Source organism: Neoarius graeffei, chromosome 1 (assembly GCF_027579695.1).
Source record: "Neoarius graeffei isolate fNeoGra1 chromosome 1, fNeoGra1.pri, whole genome shotgun sequence".
Lineage (NCBI taxonomy): Eukaryota > Metazoa > Chordata > Actinopteri > Siluriformes > Ariidae > Neoarius > Neoarius graeffei.
The window spans coordinates 72,541,258-72,555,334 of record NC_083569.1 but is presented as its reverse complement, the minus strand read 5'-3'; positions in this window follow the sequence as shown (position 1 = coordinate 72,555,334).

Sequence of the window (14,077 nt, the reverse complement as noted above, 5' to 3'; positions counted from 1 at the left end):
GACTTTGGAGCAATGTGCATGGCAAAGATTGATTCCACTTACCGAATAGTTTATGGTTGGCAGAGGAAAGGTTGCAGTGTCCTGTCACTTAAAAATAATATGGGATTCATTCAAAAGTGAACATGGGGAAAAATTGAGAAATTCTATGATGCAAAACTTAAACTCTACCTGCCTCACCATTCAGATTTCACATTACAAATCATGTTATGTTTATGGTTCTGTGAAGCTTGAAATGTCAAAGACTTAAAACAAAATGCACTTATGAAGAATGCATGAATGGCATTTGCTCCTGACAAAGAGCTTGTTTTTGAATAGAAGACATTTCAGAGCATGAGGAAATAAACCCTGAGCAAATGTAGGAACTGGATGCTTTTCCTAAATACAGCAAAGTACCACAAAGAAAGGAAGTATGAAAAGTACGTTCTTTAACTTTGTAACAGGTGGAGCTCATACAGATGAATCGCACATTGTTAAATGTATCTACATGGAAACATCAAAGATACTTTGCAAACGACCCAGTACTTCAGAGGAACATGATATGTCCATGCCCACTAGTTTAGTCACAACTTTCCCTGGCACAACAGCCTTTAGGATTTAAGGTACAATCCAATATACCATCCTAAAACTCTCAAAAAGCCTTAAGTCACCATATCAAGGACTGGAAACTATAGTATAAGTGATGAACTGAGAGTACCACTCTCTAAAACCAAGATAGTCATTAATAATCATTTTGGGCCATGTATTTCTGGGTAGACTCTCTGTCTTTGACTTATATTGCCTTTGCCTGGTCCATTATTCACTGAACCTGATCTGATTTTTGATATTTTGACCCTGTCCTGTCTAATGACCCTTTTCCTGGATTCTCTTTTTCGATGTGTTCTTTGTTACTGGTGATTTTTCTGGTTTTGACTCCAACTGTTTTGACACAATGTGCCTCGTGCACAGGGATCTTTACCCTGTGTCTCTGAGCATATACAGACATTCAGATTATAGTACTACACTCTTTTTTGGCAAATCTTTATTGCTGGTTGGATTCTTTAAAAATCATGTACCAAAAAGTAGATTTTTGCATTTGCTAAGTTCTGAAACAGAACATGAGTGAAATGCAAAGGAGAGGGAATTCTCTGAATCAGACAAATATTTACTTGCCTGGGCTATGACATAACCAGCAGATTGTCCCAAAGATATCCAGGTTTTTGGCACAAATAAACTGTACCTAATAAAAAGTTTTCGATTTTTTCCTTTTATTGACAGCCTGTGGATTCAATAAAATGAAATGTATACTGTATAAGTCTTTTTATAGACACTTCCAAACACCCCTTAACTCCACGCCCCATTTCAGATTGTATGGTATTCAATGCAGTACCCAGAAAAATAAAGACAAATATGTTAATGAGCTGGACGGCATGGTGGTGTAGTGGTTAGCACTGTTGCCTCACAGCAAGAAGGTCCTGGGTTTGAGCCCAGCGGCTGACGAGGGCCTTTCTGTGTGGAGTTTGCATGTTCTTCCCGTGTCTGCATGGGTTTCCTCTGGGTGCTCTAGTTTCCCCCACAGTCCAAAGACATGCAGTTTAGGCTAACTGGTGGCTCTAAATTGACCGTAGGTGTGAATGGTTGTTTGTGTGCCAGCCCTGTCATGACCTGGCGACTTGTCCAGGGTGTACCCTGCTTCTCACCCATAGTCAGCTGGGATAGGCTGCAACCTGCCTGCGACCCTGTAGAACAAGATAAGCGGCTACAGATAATGGATGGATGTGAATGAGCTTTTTTTTCCCCCTGGATGCTTCACAAAATGCTATAAGCTTTACACATATAGTATCAATATCAATTCAGTCTTAGACCCTCTTGTACTTGTCAAACCTTACTTCCAAATCAGGTGAAAGTATGCAAATGTCAAAGCTGCACAATGAATCCTATCATTAAATTGTCTTCCAGGAAAATATGTTCATGTATGTGTGGATGAATGTAAATATCTCTGGCAAAGTTTGGTTCAGAATGGAGGCCTGAGTGGACTTGTCATTGTTGACTGTGGCAGCGGGGGCGTGGTCAAGCGCCGGTCTGTGACAGGAGGGCGGAGTCAGGGAAGGTAAGTGGCAGAATCACTACACCTGACGGCAATTAACCTGCGTTTGTGTGTGTCTTCCCAGTGACCGCGCCCTATGTAAGGAGGGAGAGCGAGAGCAGAGGGGCTGATCCCTGGATGAGACGCTGATGTGTGTGTCTCTGTGCATTCGAAATATATATTGTTAGACTGAAAAGTGTGGCAATAAAGCCCTGTTTACACCTGATCTCTGTCCTGCCGTCCTCTGTGCTCCACCCACACATATTGAACTGTTACAGTGGTGCCAAAACCCGGGATCCAGAGTGGAGCACCAACCGATCAGCCCCATGGAGTCCTCCCCGTTCGCCGACCTGGTCCACACCCTCGCCACGGCCCAGCAAAGCCAGCACCAGGCGCTCGTCACCCTCCGGAAGGAACAAGAGCGGCGCTTCGAAGCCCTGGTGCTGGCCCAGCAGGAAGACCGCGAGGTGTTCCGGCACCTCCTCGCATCGGCGGGGTCCACCAGCGCTCCGGCCGCGGGCCCGTCTCCCCTCACCGTCACCAAGATGGGCCCACAGGACGACCCCGAGGCGTTCATCACGCTATTCGAACAGGTCGCAGAAGCCTCGGGGTGGCCGATGGAGCAGCGCGCCTCCTCCCCCTCCTAACGGGAGAGGCACAGCTGGCCGCGCTACAGCTCCCCGCCGACCGCCGGCTGGCCTACGCGGACCTCCGCCGGGCCGTCCTCCAGCGCGTGGGGTGCACTCCAGAGCAACAGCGCCAGCGCTTCCGCGCTCTGCGCTTGGAGGAAGTCGGCCGGCCATTCATGTTCGGCCAGCAGCTCCGGGACGCCTGCTGGCGGTGGCTGAGGGCCGACGACCGCGACGCCGAGGGGATCATCAACCAGGTGGTGCTGGAACAGTTCATCGCTTGCTTACCCGCAGGAACCACGGAGTGGGTCCAGTGCCACCACCTGGCGTCGCTGGATCAGGCAGTCGAGCTGGCAGAGGATCATTTGGCGGCTGTTCCAGCGGCAGGACAGCAGACAGCGTCTACTCTTCTCTCCTCTCCTCTCTCTCTCCCCCTCCTTCTGTGTCCCGTCCTCGCCCCATTCCCCCACCTCGGAGACGGGGGCCGGCACCACCCCAGCCGGCCCACCGCACCCACGGTGCCCTCCCGTTTCTCCCTCCTGTGTGTGTCTCTCCCCCCCCTCAGGTGAGTGAGCCCCAGAACACCAGTGCAGAGGGAAAGCCCGGGCCGGTTTGCTGGCGCTGCGGGGAGCCGGGCCATCTTCAACAACAGTGCACGGCAATGGAAGTGGGCGTGGTGGTTCGGATCCCCGACGCGCCAGAGGCCGCCCTCGATCGGGCCGGAGCGTATCGCATACCGGTGAGTATCCAAGGGGCTACATATCAGGCGTTGGTGGATTCGGGTTGTAATCAGACCTCAATTCGTCAAAGCCTGGTTCAAAACGAGGCATTGGGGGGAGCACAGGGGGTGAAGGTGTTGTGTGTGCACGGGGATGTTCACAGCTACCCTTTGGTGTCGGTCCACATTATTTTCAGAGGGGAAAAATTTATAGTGAAGGCGGTGGTTAATCCTCGCCTTACCCACTCTTTAATTTTGGGGACTGATTGGCTGGGATTTCGGGGGTTAATGACACGCTTAGTAAAGAGTGGGTCCTGCCATTTGACAGGGGGAGGTCCCGGTGTCGCTTTGGCGGGAGCAGCTGTCACAGAGCCGTCTACGTCATCTCCGCATCAGAGTGAGGAGCCGCCGGCTCCTCCTCTCTCTATTGGGGAATCCCTTGCAGATTTCCCATTAGAACAATCACGAGACGAGACTCTGTGACATGCGTTTGACCAAGTGAGAGTAATCGACAGTCAAACGCTCCAGCCGAATGCCACCCCATCCTTCCCCTACTTCGCAATTATGAAGGATAGGTTATACCGAGTGATGCAGGACACTCAAACTAAAGAGCAAGTCACGCAGCTTTTGATTCCGAAGAGCCGCCAGGAATTGGTATTCCAGGCAGCTCACTTTAATCCCATGGCTGGACACTTAGGGCAGGATAAGACACTAGCCCGAATAATGGCCCGATTCTATTGGCCGGGGATTTGCGGCGATGTTCGTAGGTGGTGTACGGCATGCCGCGAATACCAGTTAGTAAATCCAGCGGCCATTCCAAAAGCGCCTTCACGCCCTCTTCCATTGATCGAGACCCCGTTTGAGAGAATTGGGATGGATCTCGTCGGGCCATTAGATCAGTCAGCACAAGGGTACCGCTTTATATTAGTTCTGGTGGACTACGCAATGTGATACCCGGAAGCAGTGCCTCTGCGCAATATCTCAGCACGCAGTATTGCAGAGGCACTCTTCTGCGTTATCTCCCGAGTCGGAATCCCGAAAGAGATTCTGACTGATCGAGACACTACATTCATGTCATGGACACTGCGCGAACTGTATGGGTTATTGGGGATTAAGCCGATCCGCACCAGTGTGTATCACCCACAAACGGATGGTTTAGTGGAATGGTTCAATCGCACCCTCAAAAATATCATTAAAAAATTCGTAAGTGAGGACGCACGTAATTGGGATAAGTGGCTCGATCCCTTGTTGTTCTCAGTGCGAGAGGTTCCCCAAGCCTCCACGGGGTTCTCCCCATTCTAATTATTATATGGGCGTAAGCCGCGCGGCATCCTAGACGTGCTGCGGGAAATTTGGGAGGAGGGACCTTCACAAAGCAAGAACGAAATTCAATACGTTATGGACCTGCGCGCAAAACTCCACACGCTCACCCACCTAACTCAGGAGAATTTGCGGCAGGCCCAGGAACGGCAAGCCCGCCTGTACAACAAGGGTACGCGCCTTAGGGAGTTCACCCAGGGAGATAAAGTACTCGTACTGTTGCCCACTTCGAGCTCCAAATTGATCGCCAAGTGGCAAGGGCCCTTTGAGGTCACACGGCGAGTCGGGGACGTCGACTATGAGGTGAGGCGAACGGACAGGGGTGGGGCACTACAAATTTACCACCTCAACCTGCTTAAACTCTGGAACGAGGAGGTCCCCGTGGCGTTGGTGTCGGTGGTTCCGGAGAAGGCGGAGCTGGGACCGGAGGTTCAAAAGAGGGCATTGGCATCACGCACCTCTCCGGTCCCCTGTGGAGACCACCTCTCCCCAACCCAACTCACGGAGGTCGCCCAGTTGCAGACCAAGTTTTCGGATGTGTTCTCGCCCCTGCCCGGTCGCACCGACCTCATAGAGCACCACATAGAGACACCCCCGGGGGTAGTAGTGCATAGCCACCCTTACAGGTTACCCGAACACAAAAAAAAGGTGGTTCGGGAAGAACTTGAGACCATGCTCGAAATGGGCATCGTCGAGGAGTCCCACAGTGACTGGAGCAGCCCGGTGGTCTTGGTACCCAAGGCCGATGGGTCGGTCCGGTTCTGTGTGGACTACAGAAAAGTCAACGCGGTGTCTAAGTTCGATGCGTACCCGATGCCTCGTATTGATGAGTTGCTCGATCGACTCGGCACTGCTCGCTTTTATTCGACGCTGGATTTGACGAAGGGATATTGGCAGATCCCCTTGACTCCACTATCCCGAGAGAAAACAACCTTTTCCACACCGTTTGGTTTACACCAATTCGTCACCCTTCCGTTTGGGCTGTTTGGGGCGCCTGCTATGTTTCAGCGGCTGATGGACAGAGTCCTCTGCCCTCACCCCACTTATGCGGCCGCCTATCTGGATGATATTATCATCTATAGTAATGACTGGCAGAGGCACCTTGAACATCTGAGGGCCGTCCTTAGGTCGCTGAGACGAGCGGGGCTCACAGCCAACCCAAAGGTGTGCAATTGGGCGGGTGGAAGTACGGTATCTGGGCTTCCACTTGGGCAACGGGCAGGTGCGTCCCCAAATTAATAAGACGGCAGCGATTGCGGTCTGCCCGAGGCCCAAGACCAAAAAGGGGGTGAGACAGTTCCTGGGGCTGGCTGGCTATTACCGTAGGTTTATACCTAATTATTCGGACGTCACCAGCCCGCTGACTGACCTCACTAAAAAGGGGGCACCAGATCCGGTCCAGTGGACGGAGCAATGCCAGCAGGCTTTTTCTGAAGTGAAGGCTGCACTGTGTGGGGGGCCACTTTTACACTCCCCTGACTTTTCTCTCCCCTTTGTGTTGCAGACCAATGCATCGGACAGAGGGCTGGGGGCGGTTTTGTCCCAGGAGGTGGAGGGGGAGGACCGCCCTGTCCTGTACATTAGCAGGAAGCTGTCAGTGCGTGAGGGGTGCTACAACACGATCGAGAAAGAGTGTCTGGCGATCAAGTGGGCGGTCCTCACCCTCCGTTACTACCTGCTGGGGTGCCCTTTCACCCTCTGTTCGGACCACGCGCCCCTCCAGTGGCTCCACCGCATGAAAGATGCCAACGCCGGATCACCCGTTGGTATCTGGCACTCCAACCCTTCAATTTCAAGGTGGTCCACAGGCCGGGGGCGCAGATGGTCGTGGCGGACTTCCTCTCCCATCGGGGGGGGGGGGGGGGGGGGGGAGTCGGCTGCAGGCCGGACAGCCGCCCGGCCTGAGTCAGGCGGTGGGGGTATGTGGCAGTGGGGGCGTGGTCAAGCGCCGGTCTGTGACAGGAGGGCGGAATCAGGGAAGGTAAGTGGCAGAATCACTACACCTGACGACAATTAACCTGCGTTTGTGTGTGTCTTCCCAGTGACCGCGCCCTATGTAAGGAGGGAGAGCGAGAGCAGAGGGGCTGATCCCTGGATGAGACGCTGATGTGTGTGTCTCTGTGCGTTCGAAATATATATTGTTAGACTGAAAAGTGTGGCAATAAAGCCCTGTTTACACCTGATCTCTGTCCTGCCGTCCTCTGTGCTCCACCCACATGTATTGAACTGTTACATTGACATATGGGATTAAAATTGCTATGAAAATTGTCAAACAATATCAGCCATCACATTTGATAGCATTCCACAGATACCTGTTCCTTAAAAATTATGCAATACAAACTGAAAGATGAACTTGAGATAAGTGACTATAAGAACAAATCAAATAAACATATCTTATAGTGAAGAAATGAAACAGATCGTATTCCAGAAACACAGAGATCAGCCAGTGTTCAAGAGGCTGTTGCTTGGTCTCCCTCTAAAGATCCTCATCTCATCTCATCTCTAGCAGTTTTATCCCTTTATCTCATCTCATCTCATTATCTCTAGCCGCTTTATCCTGTTCTACAGGGTCGCAGGCAAACTGGAGCCTATCCCAGCTGACTATGGGCGAAAGACGGGGTACCACTGGACAAGTCGCCAGGTCATCACAGGGCTGACACATAGACACAGACAACCATTCACACTCACATTCACACCTACGGTCAATTTAGAGTCACCAGTTAACCTAACCTGCATGTCTTTGGACTGTGGGAGAAACCGGAGCACCCGGAGGAAACCCACGCGGACACGGGGAGAACATGCAAACTCCACACAGAAAGGCCCTCGCCAGCCACAGGGCTCGAACCCGGACCTTCTTGCTGTGAGGCGACAGCGCTAACCACTACACCACCGTGCCGCCCCTCTAAAGATCCTGTGTGACGGAATTCTAGAATATGAAAATGTTTGGATGTCAGGTTTACATTGTAGAAAAATACAAAAACAGACCAAACACACCAGACTTTGGAGCAATGTGCATGACAAAGATTGATTCCACTTACCAAATAGTTTATGGTTGGCAGAGGAAAGGTTGCAGTGCCCTGTCACTTAAAAATAATATGGGATTCATTCAAAAGTGAACATGCGGAAAAATTGAGAAATTCTATGATGCAAAAAACTTAAACTCTACCTGCCTCACCATTCAGATTTCACATTACAAATCATTTTATGTTTATGGTTCTGTGAAGCTTGAAATGTCAAAGACTTAAAACAAAATGCACTTATGAAGAATGCATGAATGGCATTTGCTCCTGACAAAGAGCTTGTTTTTGAATAGAACACATTTCAGAGCATGAGGAAATAAACCCTGAGCAAATGTAGGAACTGGATGCTTTTCCTAAATACAGCAAAGTACCACAAAGAAAGGAAGTATGAAAAGTACGTTCTTTAACTTTGTAACAGGTGGAGCTCATACAGATGAATCGCACATTGTTAAATGTATCTACATGGAAACATCAAAGATACTTTGCAAACGACCCAGTACTTCAGAGGAACATGATATGTCCATGCCCACTAGTTTAGTCACAACTTTCACTGGCACAACAGCCTTTAGCATTTAAGGTACAATCCAATATACCATCCTAAAACTCTCAAGAAGCCTTAAGTCACCATATCAAGGATCGGAAACTATAGTATAAGTGATGAACTGAGAGTACCACTCTCTAAAACCAAGATAGTCATTAATAATCATTTTGGGCCATGTATTTCTGGGTAGACTCTCTGTCTTTGACTTATATTGCCTTTACCTGGTCCATTATTCGCTGAACCTGATCTGATTTTTGATATTTTGACCCTGTCCTGTCTAATGACTCTTTTCCTGGATTCTCTTTTTCAATGTGTTCTTTGTTACTGGTGATTTTTCTGGTTTTGACTCCAACTGTTTTGACACAATGTGCCTCGTGCACAGGGATCTTTACCCTGTGTCTCTGAGCATATACAGACATTCAGATTATAGTACTACACTCTTTTTTTGGCAAATCTTTCTTGCTGGTTGGATTCTTTAAAAATCATGTACCAAAAAGTAGATTTTTGCATTTGCTAAGTTCTGAAACTGAACATGAGTGAAATGCAAAGGAGAGGGAATTCTCTGAATCAGACAAATATTTACTTGCCCGGGCTATGACATAACCAGCAGATTGTCCCAAAGACATCCAGGTTTTTGGCACAAATAAACTGTACAGTAGGAGTCCATTTCTGTCCCCCAAGGTACAATCTACACTAATGGACCCTGTAGGGCTCATTAGCTTGTGTGTACCTTTTTAGGGCCAAAAAGCTACATATATGTTCCCAAGCAGTATATAAAGAGTACAAATAAGCATGGGCATAGTTTATGGTGTGGACATGTCCATACCACTTTTGAAATTACCTAAAAATGTCCCCACCACTTTTTCCCACTTTTTCACAAATCGTGCAAATACTGTAGCTTTACGCAATGCTCAAGTAGGCCTATTTTCACGAACAGCCTCCGAGTCATATCCCCAAAGAGTATTTTGGGAAATAGCAATTGATTGGTGCTTTCCCTCTTTGGTCCCGCCTATGTGTAGTCCTGGGATGTTTGTTTTACCATAGCGGAATAATTTGAAAGGAAACACACAACGCATGAGTAGGAGACAGTTAACTGTGATCGGTTGTTCAGGAGGAGGTATGAAATCAATTACCAACATTTCCTGCAGAGATCTAAGGCTTAAGTAGGCTATCTATGGCATTCTAGACCTTGAACTAATCTATTTTAGCAAAAAACAACTGTAACTGTAACCAGGGGCGCCGCCAGAAATTTTGGGCCCCATGAAAGATTAGAATTTTGGGCCCCCCAACTTTGCCCACCCTCGTCACAATTGCACTATTGTCATTATTTGACTTTTGATAGCCCATGGACCTTGAGTTTGTGACTTTATTACATTTTATGTATTAACCTACCAGGGACTAGATGAAAACTGGTCAGCAGGGACGTCACTAGGTTTGAGAGACAGGGGTAGCTTAGCACCCAGAGGATTAAAGGTATTGCGCGCGCGCAGCGCGCGCCGAACATTTTTCAGAGCACCTACTAAGGCTGTCAATAAATTCATTATTTCAAGAGCATCACACCTTGGGGACACACTTCCCACCATTTCTATTCTATTTTAAAATTGCTTTCATCATTTAATTGCTTGCTGAAGCAACTTCACCAGCTAAACTACAAAAATGTGAAAAAAACAATGGTAGGTGTCATGCATTCCTGCGCAAACTGAAGAGGGCAAGTGCTTCACAAATCATGTAAACATTCTACAGAAGACTCAATATAGCCTAGGTAAAGTTAAGCAAATGCAAACCACTGACATCAAATTACAATCTCACCGTGTGTGTCTGCAAATGAAAGCATAGAATTCTGACTCTCTGCAAACCCAACTCAATGGAAGCCCGCACCGCGCCTGCTGCAGAATGCCCGCGTAGTTTTTTAAGTCCTACTAGCCTACCACTCGACGTGACGCTTGACACAGAGCCAATGAGGAGGAATCATAACGATATTAATAATATTGCATTAAACAATAAATAAGCAAGCAGAAACTGTTGTTCGGATTAACTTGCGTTGTTGATCAAATCAAATCAAATCAAATCAAGTTTATTTGTACAGCGCTTTTAACAATAAACATTGTCGCAAAGCAGCTTTACAGAATTTGAATGACTTAAAACATGAGCTAATTTTATCCCTAATCTATCCCCAATGAGCAAGCCTGTGGCGACGGTGGCAAGGAAAAACTCCCTCAGACGACATGAGGAAGAAACCTCGAGAGGAACCAGACTCAAAAGGGAACCCATCCTCATTTGGGCAACAACAGACAGCCTGACTATAATATTAACAGTTTTAACAGGTATAACCCTCAACTGTCCTCATGGGGCCGTCCTTCACAGGAGTGGGGCGATAAAACTCCGACCAGACACAGGGCACCAGGATGGATCAAGCAGGTCCGAGGGGCAGATGTTGATGGCTCATGTTCAGTGCTTTACTGCCTTTGTTTTTTTTGGGAAAAAAAAATAAAAATATAAATAATTTAAAAAAGGGCAAAAAATATAGGGTGGCTTTGCCATAAGATAGGGTGGCTGGAGCTACCCTAAAATGGGTCTGGCGACGTCTATGCTGGTCAGTGACTAATTCTGGTGCATTTACAATCACAAATGAAAATTCAAGATTTTGCATTTCATTTTGATCAATTACGTACGTATTTCTTCATATGTTGTAACCTCTATCCCTCTTTTATGTGTGCTGCGCTTTCTCCAGCTCCTCAATTTGAAACCAATGGTTTAAAACGTGTGAACATTCCACACATGTAACCATGTCAAACACTTGACTGGTGTCCGTTATTAGCAACACTTTAATCTAGCAAACTGTATATGGCGCTCGCTCATTAAAAACTTCAATCCTAAAGCATTTATGGGTTGTATTGCTGCTTACCTCCTTCTCCAAAGGGGGGTTCAGTGGTTTGGTAGGGCGGAGGTCCCCCTGAGGCTGAATCTGTGCATATTTAGGGCACCCCATTAGTTATGAAACTGGTTATTAGCACTAGTTATTAGCACCAGCATAACGTAATATTTCATCTTGTTTATCACACAAGTCAGTTCAGTTATTAAAATGGAAAAAATGTCACTGTACAAACTGTAAAAGTGTTCTCTTGATAGGCTAATCCAACCACATTCATACTGTTCATTTACCATTCGCTAATATTTTGAACACACATGTGAGCGATAGCTACCTTTCTTTGGGAAAAACTGAGTGACCAGTTGCCTGCCTCTCCGGTCCCTCTCAGCTTTCAGCTGCCTTTCTTTACGTTTTTGACAGCCACTCTTCATATTTAGCGATCATAGACTGTACGCACTCCATGGCTGGCTGGCTGGCTGCTGCACCGCGACACAGCAGCAAGTAGCGTTGCACTGATCAGCACACATATTTAACGCATCGCGCTTCTACCAGAACTGGACCGTACCATTTCGCAAAAGGGGGAGGGTTAAATGACAATATGTTGAAGAACTCAAGAAATAGACAACCTTGTTCAATTAGCTCATTTTACCAGATGGAATATTGCATTGTTGTTATTTCAAAAGTCTTATTAAAATCATTAAAAGCATATTATCAGCCCCTTAAAGGGCCCCATGGCAGTGCTGGACCCCTAGAATTGTTCTAACCTTTCCCCCCCTGGCGGCGCCCATGACTGTAACGTAGATGCTACGTTGAATGCCACACTGAAATGCGCTCGTGTTATTGCTGGTCACGTGGTCAACTTGCAATATAACATTATGGGTTGTTTTACAATCAGGGTACACAAGCTAAAAATCACATTTAACACTTATTATCTTTAATATCAAAAGGCTTGACTAAATAAACTTGGTTGTTTATTGTAGCCCTGTGATAGCTCTATTTACCATGCAAAAAAAAAAATTTGGTGATAACGTTATTTTTGGTGAATGTATGGCAATATATGTCATATTTAGCAAAATTACTCGTGTCATTTAGAAAAAGTGCTTTTTTTGACCACAGGTAACTCCAAAAGGGATGCACTTACATCATTCTTTATACCATAAAACAAATATTTGGTTCCATATCATTGGAAACATAGTTAAGTTTTAATGTTGAATGTCAGTAAGTTTTCAGACTATTTTGATCAAATTAGTATGTAATTGTGTCAAAAAAATGTCCTCTCCGAGACAGCTAATTTTTCAATATAAAATAACATATCTAAAATGATTATTTTCATCCTAAAATGTGGTCAAGATATTGGGACATAAATATTAGAGACAACTAACACAAAGCTTACAGCCTTATATTTAAAAGCACTATGGAAGTAGTGGGTTCTGAATTGTCAAAAAAAATGTCCTCTCCGAGAATCACTTCATTTGTTTCTCCCATCTTATAGCAGATTACACAAAACTACCATACACACCTGTCAAAAAATTACCTGAAATCTGTTCTTTAACTTGTCCTTCACTTAAAAACTGGTACAAGAACAAGTTTGAATCAATTTGAATTTTGGACCCCTGTGACACAAACTTTGTACCCTGATTGTAAAACAACCCTTATTTCAGCAGGCAGATGGATTAGCATCATGGACACTGGGACAAAAAAAAGAGATACCGTATAAGGTCTTATTTCTTGAATCTAGGTACTAGGCTATCTAGACAGTTATGCTAAGCCTTGGTAACTTGATGGAGAAAATACTTCATATGATATAATAATTCATGTAAGCTTATTAGCTAGGTAGCCTACCTTAATTTCGAAATTTGCATAGCATTATGTGAATGCCAGATGATTTGACTCATTTGTTTTGCTGTGCACAGACATCAGGCAAAAAAAGAAAGAGGGAAAGTACAGATCTGACAGGGAGAGAGCAAAGTAGTAATAAACAGGTAAGATAGCCAACATGGCGCTGTAATTTGTCTACTGCTGTAGAACAGTCATCTTCCATCAATCATATCTTTCAAATTCACAATAAAGATGAAGACATGGCTACAAATGTAAGTTGCGTAGGCCTGTGTTGCAATATTAATTGCTTTTCATACAGGCATCAGATAGAGATGAGGCCAAACAGAGAGAGAGAGGTGGAGAAACTGTGAGCATAGGACAGGTGGAGAGAGGAGAAAGAGGTGACCAGGTAAGGATTTCAACTGTGTGCTGTAATGTTATATAGGCTAATTTTGCAATGACAACATAGTGGCTGTTCATACACCAGGTATCAGACAGAATTGAAGGCACACAGATTGAGCACCTGAGCATAGGACAGGTGGAGAGAGGGGAAAGAGGTTACCAGGTAAGGATTTCTACTGTGTGCTATAACGTGAGGGAACCTCAGGGAAACGAAGTCATGATGGACATTGGCACAAAGCCTAATTAACCTGACCCCAAATACATAGAGCCCCAAATTGTCTTGAATAGAGTGTTACGTTTCCAGGCAAAATGGTATCAACTGTATCCCTTCCTTCATTACTGCCCATCTCTAAAGGCAGTGCTTTGCTTTGATTGTGTTAGAGCATATGTGATTAAAAAGAGAAATTTAGCCAAAAATGCTGACCCAGCATTTTCAACAAGAGGTTACAAAATCCGGAAAAATTCAACTATTAATTTTGAGAAACACAAGCAGAGTAAAGCTCACCATCATGCAGTCCATGTCAATGCCCAAGAAGCTACCCCTGTGGATGCCCATCTCTCTAGGGCTTGGGAGAAAAAACAGATAGATGCTAGGCACTGTCTTGAAAAGATTGCAGGTGCATTGCATTACTTTGCAAGGCAGGGTATTGCTATTCGAGGCCATGTGGTAAGCGAGGGAAATTTACCCCAGCTTTTAA